General features: G+C 51.0%; 1 protein-coding gene across 2 annotated transcripts in view; it reads right to left on the bottom strand.

The window, feature by feature from the left end:
* Positions 1 to 393, bottom strand: part of ESCO2 (establishment of sister chromatid cohesion N-acetyltransferase 2) — a 630,612-nt gene extending 630,219 nt beyond the window's left edge. Inside the window, exon 1 of one of the 2 annotated variants that reach the window (XM_069605632.1) lies at positions 90 to 393. The gene's annotated coding sequence lies outside the window, so the exon portion shown is untranslated. The remainder of the gene's footprint in view (positions 1 to 89) is intronic. The other variant, XM_069605634.1, reaches the window with a different exon arrangement.
* Positions 394 to 13,684: the final 13,291 nt, after the last annotated feature.

The raw sequence follows: 13,684 nt of genomic DNA, 5'->3' as shown, positions 1-13,684 counted from the left end.
GCATGATCGCTCTTTTCCGCCCCCGGAGCGCTAATACACGCGAACGGAATCGCTATCCGAAGTAAACACCACCGCGCGCCAGACTGTACCTTCTCCAGAGGTGCCGCGAGCCCGGCAACCGTCAGATGGACAGCGCGAGAAGCCTCCCTTCCCGAGCGCGGGCAGATTCCAGTCAGCCGTCAAACTCCTGACCCAGTTCACTTTTCAATTCGCCCGCGCTCTGTGTTACACAAACCCGACGATGACGTGCTCCAGATCCCACCACTGGCCTTGCAGCGTCTAAGCTCCCGTGGGGCAAAACAGACCCAAGCAACGCCCACCTTATCACGTGAGCTTCATGACGTTCCGCGCGTGGCTACACTGCTGCCCTTTATCAGCTCCCAGTGCGTTGGTACAGTACACTGACGTCGTAAAGCCCTTGACTGCGTATCTGGGAACCCGGAACTTACATCTACCTCACCTGCACACCAGGGTATTGAGGAAACTAAGCGGCAAAGAGAGCAGAGCATTGAAGGAACACAAGGAAAAGAACATTAAAGAGAAATTATTAAAACAAGCATTGGCAATGCCAACAGTATGGACTTTTGTGGCCATCTAGTGCCTGCGAAATGACTAATACTTATACACATGGTCAGTCAATGGGTGGGCAAATAACCAAACACCATAGCTCTCAACCATTTGTCTCGCAATGGCGGGTGAAATCACCCGATTTTGTTTTTGGCGGGTGAGACGCCCATTGGAATGAATGGGCGTGCAGGAGGCTTGGCGGGTGAGTCAGCCTTTGCAAGGCGGGTGACACCTGCCAAAAGCGGGTGAGTTGAGAGCTATGCCAAACAACCACGAGCTTTGTATACTCTCAACATACCTTTCTCAAACAATCCGAAGAGATTGGTGCAAAATGCACCAAAATGGAAGCACCCACAACTTCAAGTAATCAATTCTAGGCTCTGCTTGGCTGCAAGATAAGCGAGCAACCAAAAGAGCATTTGCCGCTGCACCTGCAAGAAAAACAAAGGTTTCAACTCTGCGCTGTAATGTCCTACCTTCATTGTCATGCTTGTTAAAGGTGTAGTCCTCTGTTTATTACCTTTGTTGGTGGGCTGCGACCCTCGTATTTAAGGAGGCGGGGTTACCGCCTCCAAGTTAGTTTGCGCCTGAATAAAGAAGTGATCAGACGCACCACCGTTGTCTCCTGATTTATTGAGTCGTATCATTTCAGCCCAATTGTATTTGTCTGCTGCAACGCGGCGTCTTTGCAGCGCGATATTGATGAAACCATAACAATGGCGACGAGGACATTTTAAAGCGGCACCGAGGTCCGGAGTCAAAACAGCTGTTCCAATCCAACATATGCAGTGGAACACCCGGATCGAGGCATCGGAGCTGCCCAGAACTCATGCACCATTAAGCAACCACCCAAGTAAGGAGCCACTAAGTGCACAGCAGACGCATTCACACGGGAGCATATCCCTGCCGGAACACGTGCTACGCGCATCGCGTATTACACGCGGTAAGACAACAAATAAAAAGGCGTGCGTTCCATTTGATCCACAATAAGGGCAAAGACTTTACAATTAAAGCCCACAGGGCACAGAGACATTTCCAACTGCCAGCACGCTCCATATAAAGCCCTTTAACAGGGCCCAACAAGACTGCACCCAGCAGCACCTGACAGGACCCCGAGGTCTTCAGCAAACCACCAGAGCCACATTACCACACCAAGAAGATCACAAACATGTCTGAGGCCAACACTGACGGTGGAATCCTGAGTCCAACATCCAGCTCCACGTCACGCCACACCTAAGGAAGATAGTGGCTCAGAATCTCTCCAGCTACAAGCCCTGCAGCCATTTGACATGGCAAACACCAACAGCCTAGCCCCCAGATGGGCCAGATGGCTCAAGGAACTGCACATCTACATCGATGCATCAGGTGTAAGGGAAGAACGCTGGCTAAGAGGTATTGTACAACACTCACAAGGCCCAGTGGTATGAGACATTGTATTTGAAATGCCTGAATCCAACACAGACACATTTCAAGATATCATTGACTCATTAAACGCCTACTTCGCACCGCTGAGAAATGTAGACTATGAACGGCACATCTTTCATACATCCACGCAAGAAAGTGGTGAAAATATGGACAACTTCATGATGAGGCTAAGGAAAAGAGCGAAATATTGTGACTTTGACAGATACTCAATGGATGAAGCGCTAAAATCTCAAACCATAGCCGGCTGTGCATCACAGTAGTTCCGAAAGAAACTACTTCAAAAGAGCAGAACGCTAGAAGAAATATTGCAACTCGCACGGTATGACTCTGCTCTTGGACTACAGACAGAATCTCTAGGCAATATCAAAATTACACAGTCAGCCTCAACTGCATCAATATGCCCCATCAGAACGACGAAAGACCCCATAGAGCAAAGGAAATGCTATAGATGTGGTTTTAAATTTCCCCATGTCGGCCCATGCCCAGCCATTGGACACAACTGCGACAAATGCGGCGGAGAAAATCATTTTCAGTCTGTCTGCAGGAACATCAACTTCTTCCAACTGACAGAATCGAGCAGGGACACATGGAGGCAAGATCGCAATCCAAGGCAGGAAAGCTCAAGATCCTGCATGAGGCACTCGCCCGCTGCTTCCAGACATCAGTCTCAGAGCTCGTCATGTGAACCACCACGAGAAGAGAAAAGGCGGGAAGAAAGAAGAGAGTACACCAGCCACACCAGAACCAGACATGTTTCACAAAGACAGCATTCCAGACAAAGATACGATATCTAGATGACTCACCTCGCAGGAGACGTGAGTCGCATTCATCTTCATCCAGTGGAGACCGGAAACGGGGATATGTGCATGCCATCGGAAACAGCACAGCCACGGAATACAGCCCCACCCTGCTGTTACAAGTAAATGGACAAAGTAGAGAATTCATAATCGACACAGGAGCAACGGTAAACTTAATAAATGATGAGACCTACAAATTACTCACCTACAAAAATTCACTGAAACAAGCAGACATGCTGATATATCCCTATGGATCAAACAAGCCCCTAAACTGCCAAGGGATGTTCACGGCACACTGTCAATACAAGAACAAGAGTCAGAAAATCAAAATCTACGTCATAAAAGGTGAAGTGCCAGGCGGTAGCGATCTGGGTCCCGCGATGGGAAGCTCGTAATTGGCGCTCCCGGAATGAAGGGGGCCGGTCCCGTGCCGGCCCCCTTCATTACGGGAGCGCCATCCTTATAATGAGGCCCCTAGTCTTGGTACGGCAAAATCAAACCACAAAGGACACTCCTGCTTTCAAACCTGATCCGCTGACAGTAACCTACGTTCAGGGCTCCATGATAATGGCAGCAAGCCCTCAGGGCACAGTCACCAGAAACTCGTCCTTTTTCAGGACATTCCGAGGTGACAACACCAATGTCAGCATCACAAGGACATCTGCAGATGACTCGTCAGACATAGACTCAGAATACCACGAAGAGGAAAGAGATGACAGTGACAGCGACGGTGAAGGGGCACACATGAGGCTGTCCACACCAGCCCATCCAAGAGAGTCATAAGAAGGCCCACAAGATGGATTGAAGAACTCAATTAAACAAGTCCATGTGCATGTTAAAGTGACTGGGAGATGTTATGTCCTACCTTCATTGTCATGCTTGTTAGAGGTGTAGTCCTCTGTTTATTACCTTTGTTGGTGGGCTGCGACACACGTGTTTAAGGAGGCAGAGTTACCGCCTCCAAGTTAGTTCGCGCCTGAATAAAGAAGTGATCAGACGCACCACCGTTGTCTCCTGATTTATTGAGTCGTATCATTTCAGCCTAATTGTATTTACCTGCTGCAGCGCGGCGTCTTTGCAGCGCGATATTAATGAAACCATAACATGATTGTCCTAATTCTGGTCAATCGCAGATGGATGAAATCCTGATTCCACCTCAATGGGACTACAAAATGTGGCCTATAGATTGCATTCTGTGCTCAGTCATCAGCATTCGCTCAACCCAGCCATCTACCCTAGCTAGCAAAAGTAAATACACAAATATGAACACCCATCAACTGTGATAAGAATCTAACAGAACCTGAGGGCAAAGAACACATGTGAGGACACATATTACTTATACACGACATGATACACGACATGATATGATATGGCATTATAACGCCCCTATACACAAGTGTTTCAAGGCGCGAAAGAACGATTGGTTAAGACATTTTGATTACACCAACTACTCCTCTATATGAACAACTATGCTGGTCACTATTTTAATGGTGCCTAGAAATAACACTTGCAGGTCATATACAACACTTTTTATGTTGCTGCATGACAGAGATAGCTCAAAAGATCCCAGGAGAGAGACCAGGGGGCGCGGAACATGCTGGACGTGTAAGTCCTGCGCTCCTGAATGCACCGCAGGGCCTAGTGGATGCTACCAGTCCCCGGCCTGGATTACCGAGCCCAGCCAGTGGAGAGCCCCTCCGCATGCAGCGGGCCCCACCCCGAGACCCGCAGTGAAGACCTTCTGGGGTGAGACCGGGGAGCAGAGCCCCAAGAAAGGCCCACAGAGCGCTCCCCAGCACCGGAGGCGGGTGTGCACCGGAGACGCCAGAGGTCCCAGACACTGAGGGTCGGCCGACCCCGCGGCACCGCGACAAGGACTAGTGGAGCCGCACGCCCCCACCCTGCGCTCATGACCTGTGCCGGACGGTCGGGTCTCGGAGGAGGCGCGGCGACATAAGAGATAGAGGGCCGCGGGCTCTGGAGAAGCGCTTCCTCGTTCCTGGGAGGCCCAGGGCCCCGCCCGAGTTCCCGTAGAAACACGGAGACCCACAAGAGGACCCGCAGACGGCCGCCCCCGCAGGAGGAAACGGCCAACCCAGGATACCGGCCCAGAGCACCACCGAGGGAGGCACGGGGCGAGGACCGACAGGGGGTACTGGACGGGTGCCGCAGACCCTGGGGGACGTGGCCCGGGCCCCCACTGGCTACGGAGAGGAGCAGTTGAGCGCCAGCCAGCACGCCGGAGATAGCCCACCCAGAGCCCCATCTACCGCAGCCCGAGCCAAACTGTCGGCCCTGGACCCCCCACAGTGACTGTGAAGTGAGGAGGTGAGGAGAGCGTGGGCGGGAAGAGACAGACTGGATGTAGTGAAAGCTGGCTCCCCTCCCGCGCAACCTTTTCCCGTGCGGCGCCCCGGCTCCCCACCTAGCTGGGGAGTAGGCCAGAGGGACCGAAGGTGCCGGGGATCGGACACCCTACCCCCCGAAGGTCCCACCTGACGACATGGCACAGCCCCCCCATAGAGCTGCTACCCAACACGAGGCGCTCCACGCAAGACCTTAGCACACCAGGCACGGGGAGGGCCTTGGGCCGTGGTGTACTCGTGGTGTACACCACAGGGGCCCCCGCGAGAGGACCCCGGACAGAGGCACCACCCCTGGATGCGTCAAGACACCCAGACCCTGGAGAGCACACCGACATTGGGGGCAATCTCGTCTCTCCAGCGCTTCCGACGGCCCCACTCAGCCACGAGGGAGGCCCCCAGAGACACCATGCCCTCAGGCGGCGAACCCCCCCCTGCACCACTCACGAGGGAGGATCTCAAGGACATCCTCCACGAGATCAAGGCAATCCGGACAGATATACAAGCGTCCATAGTGGATCTCAAGGGGAGGGTGGACACCTTAGAGGAGAAAATGGAGGGGATGGAAAACAACCACCTCCAGACGGACCTCCTGGACATGAAATACGAGGCGAGGCTAACGGACCTAGAGATAAGAGATGAGGACATAACCTTGAAGATGGACGATTTGGAAAACAGAGAGCGCCGGAACAACCTGCGTATCATGGGTGTGTCGCAGGAGAGAGGGGAGACAGCGGCGGATGTGGGGAGGAAGGTCCAGGGTCTGATAAACCAGCTCTTCGCTTTAGAGGGGGGCAAAGAGGTCCAGCTGGAGAGAGCGCATCGAGGTAGAGGGGGTGCGGGTGGAGGCCCAAAGTCCATCGTGGTGAGGTTCCTCCGCTACAGGGAGAAAATGGAGGTCCTGGAGAAGGCAAAGAGGCTGGGGAGCTTTATTTTTGAAGGCGACACAATTAAGATTTACCAGGACTTATCGTATCTTACGCTCACCCGCAGAAGAGAATGTCGTCCGCTCACCCAGTGGCTTACTGCTCAAGACATAAGATACAGATGGTCCTTCCCCTTCGCCTTGTCCTTTGAACACGCTGGGGTGGACTACAGAGTGACCAGTGGCAAGGATGCCTCGCAAGTACTGCAAGTGATCCAGGGGGTCGCCCTGGGTGAGGAAGACGAGGTGGGCACCCAAGCATCGGGTGACACCAGGAGAGAACCGGCTGGCCCTTGGGCCACGAAGAAGAAGACAAAGGGCAGAAGGAAATTCAGGAAACCAAACACCCCGATATCGGAGGCCGAAGGGGACTAGGTGAAGTAAGACAAACCAACTGGAAGATCAAGATTAGTTTGTTAGCAACCCCGGCCGGGGACGCGAGTTTCATCAAGAGAACTGCAGTGCAGGAACACGCTCACACCCTGGTGGCTTGCCCGTTGGCAGGCGTCATGCAAGAGGGAGAGAAAAGGGAGGGGGGAGGCGAGGGGATGGGAGACAAAGACCTTGGGGCACAGGACATATCCAGCTTGGTAAAGAAGCGGGGCAGCTCTCACAGGACCGGGAAAACAAATAATCCATCAGAGAGAAGCAATGGCAGACAATGAAGAAAGGGGCCGGGTCGAGTCGCTTAGGATGGGCTCCCTTAACGTCAAGGGGCTTAACTCTCCAACGAAGCGCTCCCTCCTAGGAAGGGAAATGAGAAACGGGAGAGTGGATATTATGTTTGTACAAGAAACTAGGACGGTGAGGGGGGAGGAGAGGGCCATCCCTGGACCACACGTGGGTCAGTCCTTCTGGGCATCCGGCCACATAAAGAAAGGAGGAGTCGGTATCCTGCTCCATAGGAATCAGAAATTAATGGAAGTGTCCACTTGGGATAGGGAGGATGGGAGGGCCCTGGTAGTGTCTGGTAAGTCACATAATACCAGAGTCACCCTTGCAACAATATATTGCCCCAATACGGGTCAGAGGGAATTCGTTCAAGAGGCCCTGGGGGAGGTGATGGCTAAAGCAGATGGCCTTTTGCTCCTGGGGGGGACTTTAATATGTGGGCGGACCGAGAGCTGGACCATAGTGGGAACGCAGGCCCTCCGAATAGCAGTGGGGGAACGCCTCACGGGGCGTTGCGGGAAATAATGTGGGAGCAGGGGCTGGTGGACATATGGCGGGAGCTGCACCCGAGGCGCAAGGGATACACCTTCCACTCTGCGGCCCACGGCACCCGAACTAGAATAGATCATCTTTTCATTGGAAACCAGCACATGAGCAGAATAGAGGCCTGTGAGATTCGGCCGTTAGCTGGTCAGACCACGACATGGTCTGGTCGGACGTCTGTATGGCAGGCCTGAAACCCAGGGAATCTCTATGGAAATGCAACGATTTCCTGTTGAGAGACGTGGTCTTTAAGGAAGAAATGGCAACAGCGATCAGAGAATTCTTTGAGGTAAATGACACAGGGGAAGTCAACAGGGAGATTGTGTGGGAGGCGGCAAAGGCAACCTGGAGGGGTAGACTAATTAGTGAAGGGGCCTCCAAAAAAAGGGTTAGGACCCTCCTGACCCACAGATTAAGATCGGAGATAATTACGTTAGAAAGGTTGGAGGGGAAGATGGAGACAGAGAGAGAGAGGGACCTGAGCATCGCAAGGGAAAAGAGACAAGAATTGCGGGAAATAGAGATGGGCAAGATTGTAGCGGGACTCCAACATTTACACCAAAAATACTATGAAAAAGGGGACAAGGCGGACGCCATGCTGGCAGCAAAACTTCGAGGCCAGAGGGCGGATAGATGGGTGGCGAGGTTAAGTAGTGGGGAAGAAGGGGACGTATCCGACCCGGAAGAGATTGCAGAGAAATTTGCGTCTTTTTATGAGGCCCTGTATGGGAAAGAGGGGTAGACGGAAAAGGAAGCCTTGGATGATTATCTCAAGGGGGTCACCCTCCCGGCTCTTGAACCCCTAGAAGCATCAATCCTCGATGCCCCGATAACGGAGGAGGAGGTACTAAGAGCCATAGCGGGCCTGAAGAGGGGTAGGGCCCCAGGAGAGGATGGGTTCACGGCAGGCTTTTACAAGGCCTTCTCGGGCCTCCTGGCAGGGTTCCTGGCAGGTCTCTTCTAGCACATAATGGAGACAGGCAGAGCGCCCACATCCTTTGGCAAAGCGCTAATTACAGTAATCCCGAAGGAGGGGAAGGACCCGGCGGATAGCCGCTCCTATAGACCTATTTCCCTCCTGAATGTGGATGCAAAGCTATTCACCAGGATCATTGCTACTAGGCTGGACGGTCATATGCCGAGGCTAATTCATCCCGATCAGGTGGGTTTTATACAGGGTAGGCAGGGGGCCGACACAATGTGGAAGACCCTACATCTGATGAGGGAGGCAGCGACAAGGGGTGGAAACCCGGTTTTGCATCTCGAACGACGCAGAGAAGGCGTTCGACCGGGTCGACTGGGGATTCCTCCAGGGGGTACTCAAGAAACTGGGGCTGGGAACTGGGATTATACGAGCGATCAAAGCCCTATATGTGTCACCAACCGCCAGAGTCACAGTCAATGGGTGTCTGTCACGAGTCTTCCACCTCCAAAGAGGTACGAGGCAGGGCTGCCCTCTTTCCCCACTCCTCTTCGCCATGACAATGGAAGTATTAGCGGTGTATATCAGGAGCTCCCCAGGGGTTCAGGGAATTGAGGTGGGGGAACGTACCTGTAAACTGGGTCTTTACGCAGATGATATCTTGCTTCACCTCCGGGAACCGACAAAGTCAGTCCCGGCAGCCCTGCAGGAAATTGAACGGTACGGTCGATTCTCGGGCTTTAAGGTGAATATTAGCAAGTCCATGATTTTCCCGTTTGCCTCTGATACGGATAGAAATGTTACTGAACTTATCCCACTACGCCTGCAGATCTGTACAGAAGGGATAAAATACCTGGGGATCAACATAGTACGCCCCGGTGAGGATCTGAACCAGGCCAACTACCCCCCACTATTTGATAAACTGTTCAGAGAAATGGAGAGCTGGGGGAAGGGGCAGATCTCCTGGATGGGAAGGATAAATGCCATAAAAATGAACCTGCTCCCCAGAGTGCTGTATGTCTTCCAGATGCTCCCCTTGGAAGCCCCAAACACATACATCAGAGAAGCCAAGAGGCGCAAAATGAAGTTTATATGGCAGGGCCGGAGACACAGAATAGGGTATGAGACCCTCACCCTCCCCAAAGATAGAGATAGAGGGGGGGTCGCCTTGCCGGACCTGACAGTCTACCACAGGGCAGCCCAACTCAGGGCCTTGGCCCCACATCTTAGAGAGGACCCCAATAAACAATGGGTATACATTGAAAATCACTACCTGCACCCAGTCACTTTAGGCGAATGGCTATGGGTCCCTTTAAAAAAGCTCCCCAAAAGAATCAGAGATCACCCGATACTGGGTACAATGTGGAAAGCGCTAGCGGGGAAGGGAAATAGAGAGAAAGTCACAACATAGCCCTCGCCCCTGAGCCACATCTGGTCCACTCCAGTGCTAGAGGAAATCCCAGGCCACGAACACTACCAGTCATGGTTCGACGCAGGCCTTTGCAGGGTCGGCCAACTGGTGAGGGAGGACACCTTCATAAGCATCCAGGAGGTCGAGGAGGCTCTGGGAATTGGCAGGCTCTCCCCACTTCTATACCCCACTTCGCCTTTGGGGAATTCTCATGAAACCAAAGCTAAAGCCCTGCATACAAAGAAAGCTCACCCCGGTCGAGAAAATCCTAGACTCCCACACGGAAATGAAAGGCCTTATCTCTCTCCTGTACGGAGCTCTCTTAATCCCCCGTGAGGGATCGACTAAAAGTCTTAGAGGGAACTGGGAAAAGGACCTGGGCTGGGACATTGGGGATGGGCTCTGGTGGAAATTATGTAGCAGGGCATTCAAGACATCTATTTCCTGCCAGTACAAGACACATGCCATCAAACTTCTTCATAGGTGGCAATATGACCCGATCACCCTCTCCAGGATGTTCCCAGAGGTTGCCCTATTGTGTTGGCACGGTTGCGGTGAGAGGGCCAACTATTGGCACATGTGGTGGTCCTGCAAGAAGGTCCAAGTTTATTGGTCGGAGGTGCTCAGTTGGCTTAAGGACGCGGGAGAAGGGGTCTATCCATTGGAGCCACTCACACTATTTTTTGGGCTACAGCAAAAGGATGAGCACTGGGAGAAGCTCCCGGACTTGACACACTCCTTACTCCTTACTCCGGGCCGACTGATTACAATTCATGGAGGTGTTCGCCAGCACAAACTACGAGCCAGAAAGGTGATATGGCCACTCCACCCGGCCCGAAACCAGTTTCAGGATTGAACTTATTTTACGCTTCTAAGGAAAGCTGATTCATTGCGTCTGTTTATATGCCCGGTCGGCGCTGCCCGAAGAAATTATCCACGGAAACGTGGAGCCTGTGTCCCAAGAAGGGGGATTTTGAGGGAAGGGGAGGGCGGAGGGTGAATACAGTGGAGAGTTACGGTCTTTGTTTGAAGTTGATAGGGGCATGTGCCCTAATGTAATCTTTTTTCAGAGCTCTTTGTTGTTCAGAAAACCAATAAAAATATATTAAAAAAAAAAAAGAAAAATCCCAGGAGCATGTGCTTTTTGGCAGAGAGAGGAAAGTTTTGGGAGGGATGACCATAGAGATTGTCATGACTAGGGGAGGTCAATGAATGCGTAAACAAAATACCCACTTGTGTCCTGTCCATACCATCAATGCACTTGAAACAGTCTCAAAAAAGCTTCTACGTAAATCGTGACAGATTATTATGCAAAGAAATGTATGGTCAAGTAAAATCAAAGTTGGACAAAATCACTTGTGTTTCACATGGGTTATAATATAGTTAAAACCCCAAATATAATATTCCATTCTCTGCTTACTGCATTTTGAAAGAAACAGAATTTGAGTACGTGTTTTTAGCAGCCATTGTAGGCATTTTTATTAGACAACACACACTGCAGGCATCCACGCCGTTCTAGCACCCATACATTATTGAAGGGACCCTACCATCCTTGCAAGCTCATACTTTGAAAAGCCTTTCTTCTGCATTACACGTTTTTGAAAGCGCGAGATCACAAGCAGTACACCCGCATTTCTGAGTGTGTCCGGTTATATTGTTTCCCAAAGAACCCTGTCGCCTAGTTTCCAAATTCATTTTTAAACCCAGGGTAGTGCTCACGTGACTAGGAATGGTTAAATGAACAACGTGTGCAAGAAGTAATGAATGAACACGTATATTTACGGATAACAACTGAGAAGGATTAAACCGATGAGGTCCTGCATTGTATGGGCAAGATTTCGCGTACAGAGCCAGGATATCTTCGTTCAAATCTCAGGGCTCTATTTGAGAAACAGTGTGATCCTGGGCTAATCACTCCGCCTGCTTGGCCCTTTGTCTTTTGACAATCACAGCACACTCTCACTCAGTGATCACTTTTTAAAGGTTTAGTAAAAAATGTGCGCCTACACCCAGGCTTTATGAAACAATGTTATTCCATAAATGCACGTCCTATGTCACAAAAGCATTCATTGTTAACAACGAACCAGAATAGTGCTTTATCCATTGCCCATACAAATGAGCACTCTGCATGCATTTACATTGGTGAGTGGTTGTTAGAGTGGATTTCTAAACTATGGCCTGGTGGACAAAGGTTTAGGAGGCCAGCCCAGTTTAATGAAACAGGGAACTTTCTGGACAATGCCAGACCAATCAAGGTAGCTTGACAGGCGGTCAAGACTAAGGACCTCATTACAAATCAGGCGGTCCGGAAATAACGGTGGCGATAAACCCGCCGCCACCGTTGTTTCCGGACCGCCTGATCCTGACTCCTGCAGGCGGGAGGTGATGTTCCCGCCAGGTCTGACCTGGCGGGTTTAAAGGAGAGTTCCGGGACTTTTTTTTTATTGTCCCTACGGTTCGGCCATGTGTTTTTAAGCATAATTCGGTAGATCGTAGAAAACTTTCCTATGGACCTTACCCGACTTTTCGTCCATTAACGCACTCGAAATCAGCCGCCATTTTCTGATAATCCTATCATTTCCCCCCATCGCCCTGGCTCACCTGCTTTTGCGGCACTAAATCAAATCCCCCGCCCCTGAAACAGACTTTATCAAAACATTCATATTCCCCGCCTCTATCCGTGACGTGACTGTGCTGCGTAGGCAAACGCGCCCAGGCGTCTTCTACGCGACTCCACACAGAACCCGGAAATCAACACAGATCAGCTCACAACACAGCGCGCCACAATTCGGAATATGAAACTGTACTTTTAAATCAAACCGCAAGATTGTAAATTTGGTAAAGTACATTTATTTGACATCAAATGTTTAGAGAATATTCAGCGATTTTCATTTTTATTTGCTCACGTTCCAAAATAGTTCGTCTTGAGGCAAGCGATGTTCGTGTGCAGTACACAGGGTGTTGGTTTACGATAAAATAAGCTCTTCGGTCGCACTGATAATCGCATGGCTGTTCCAACAACGAGGCACTAGGCCACCACAACGGTCTGTATGTTGCATCTAGCCGTTAGTACCGCGTAAGGGCATACTTGTACTTGGCGATCGTCCCATAAAATGGTCAGGGTGGTAACGTTGTTCACGCGGAGAAGCAACTGGCGGTTGAAAAACCCATCCGCCGGTGTCTGGTACTCGTGACACACACAATAATGAGTGATGTACCTGTTTTAAAAACATAAAAAATGAAATTAGTCTCAGCATCAGATCCTTATTAAAATTATTCATTTTATATATTAGGTCGGGAAATTATTTCATAGCTAGGACAGTGCAACTGGGTATTATACGTCATTTCCAGTAACCCACCCCCTCTCCTCCGCCTTTTTCACAGCCGCCTGAGCGCCAGTGGACCACTTCGTCACTGATATGATATAATATGGCATTTGCAACGCGCCTATACACAAGTGTTTCAAGGCGTGGCGAGGCAGGGAGGGGGGGGGAACAAGGAGAAGACAGACAACGATCCTACTAGGCCAGGTGTCATTCAGATCGCACAAGTGCAGGGGTAGGGGGAAGGTAAAAGTGCAAGGGGAAGGGGAGGGGGGAAGTGGAGTACAAGGTAAGTAGCATAAAATAATAAATACATAGGGCCAGCTGGTGGCGAGTGCAAGGTAAGTGCAGAACAAGTGCTGGGAAGGGGGGGCTGTAGGATACTGAGACAGTCCCCCAGTGCAGGGGTTGACAGGGAGGCAGTGCAGGTGGAGAGTGGAAGGGCCCAGGACTGAGGTCGCAGACAGTGGACCAGTTGTAGCAGGGGAGAGGGAGAGAGAAAGCAGAAGCAAAGAGTAAGGTTTTGAGGTGCTTCCGTAAAAGGAGATTGTTCTCCTCAAGATAGTGCGCGGTACAAAACAATATGCCACATTGAACGAACAAGTACAACTTAACCCGTCATTAAAGTTACTATATAGTAATTAAATTGCGGTATAAACTCATCTAAAGAGTTACTTACATTATATTTGCATTTTCCATTGTGTCTGTGCGTAGGGCAGCCCCGAAATACCACTCC

Source organism: Ambystoma mexicanum, chromosome 4p (genome assembly GCF_040938575.1).
Source record: "Ambystoma mexicanum isolate Mex_15411 chromosome 4p, UKY_AmexF1_1, whole genome shotgun sequence".
Classification (NCBI taxonomy): Eukaryota; Metazoa; Chordata; class Amphibia; order Caudata; family Ambystomatidae; genus Ambystoma; species Ambystoma mexicanum.
The sequence above is the reverse complement of the archived record's forward strand: the minus strand, read 5'-3'. Positions and strand labels throughout refer to the sequence as shown.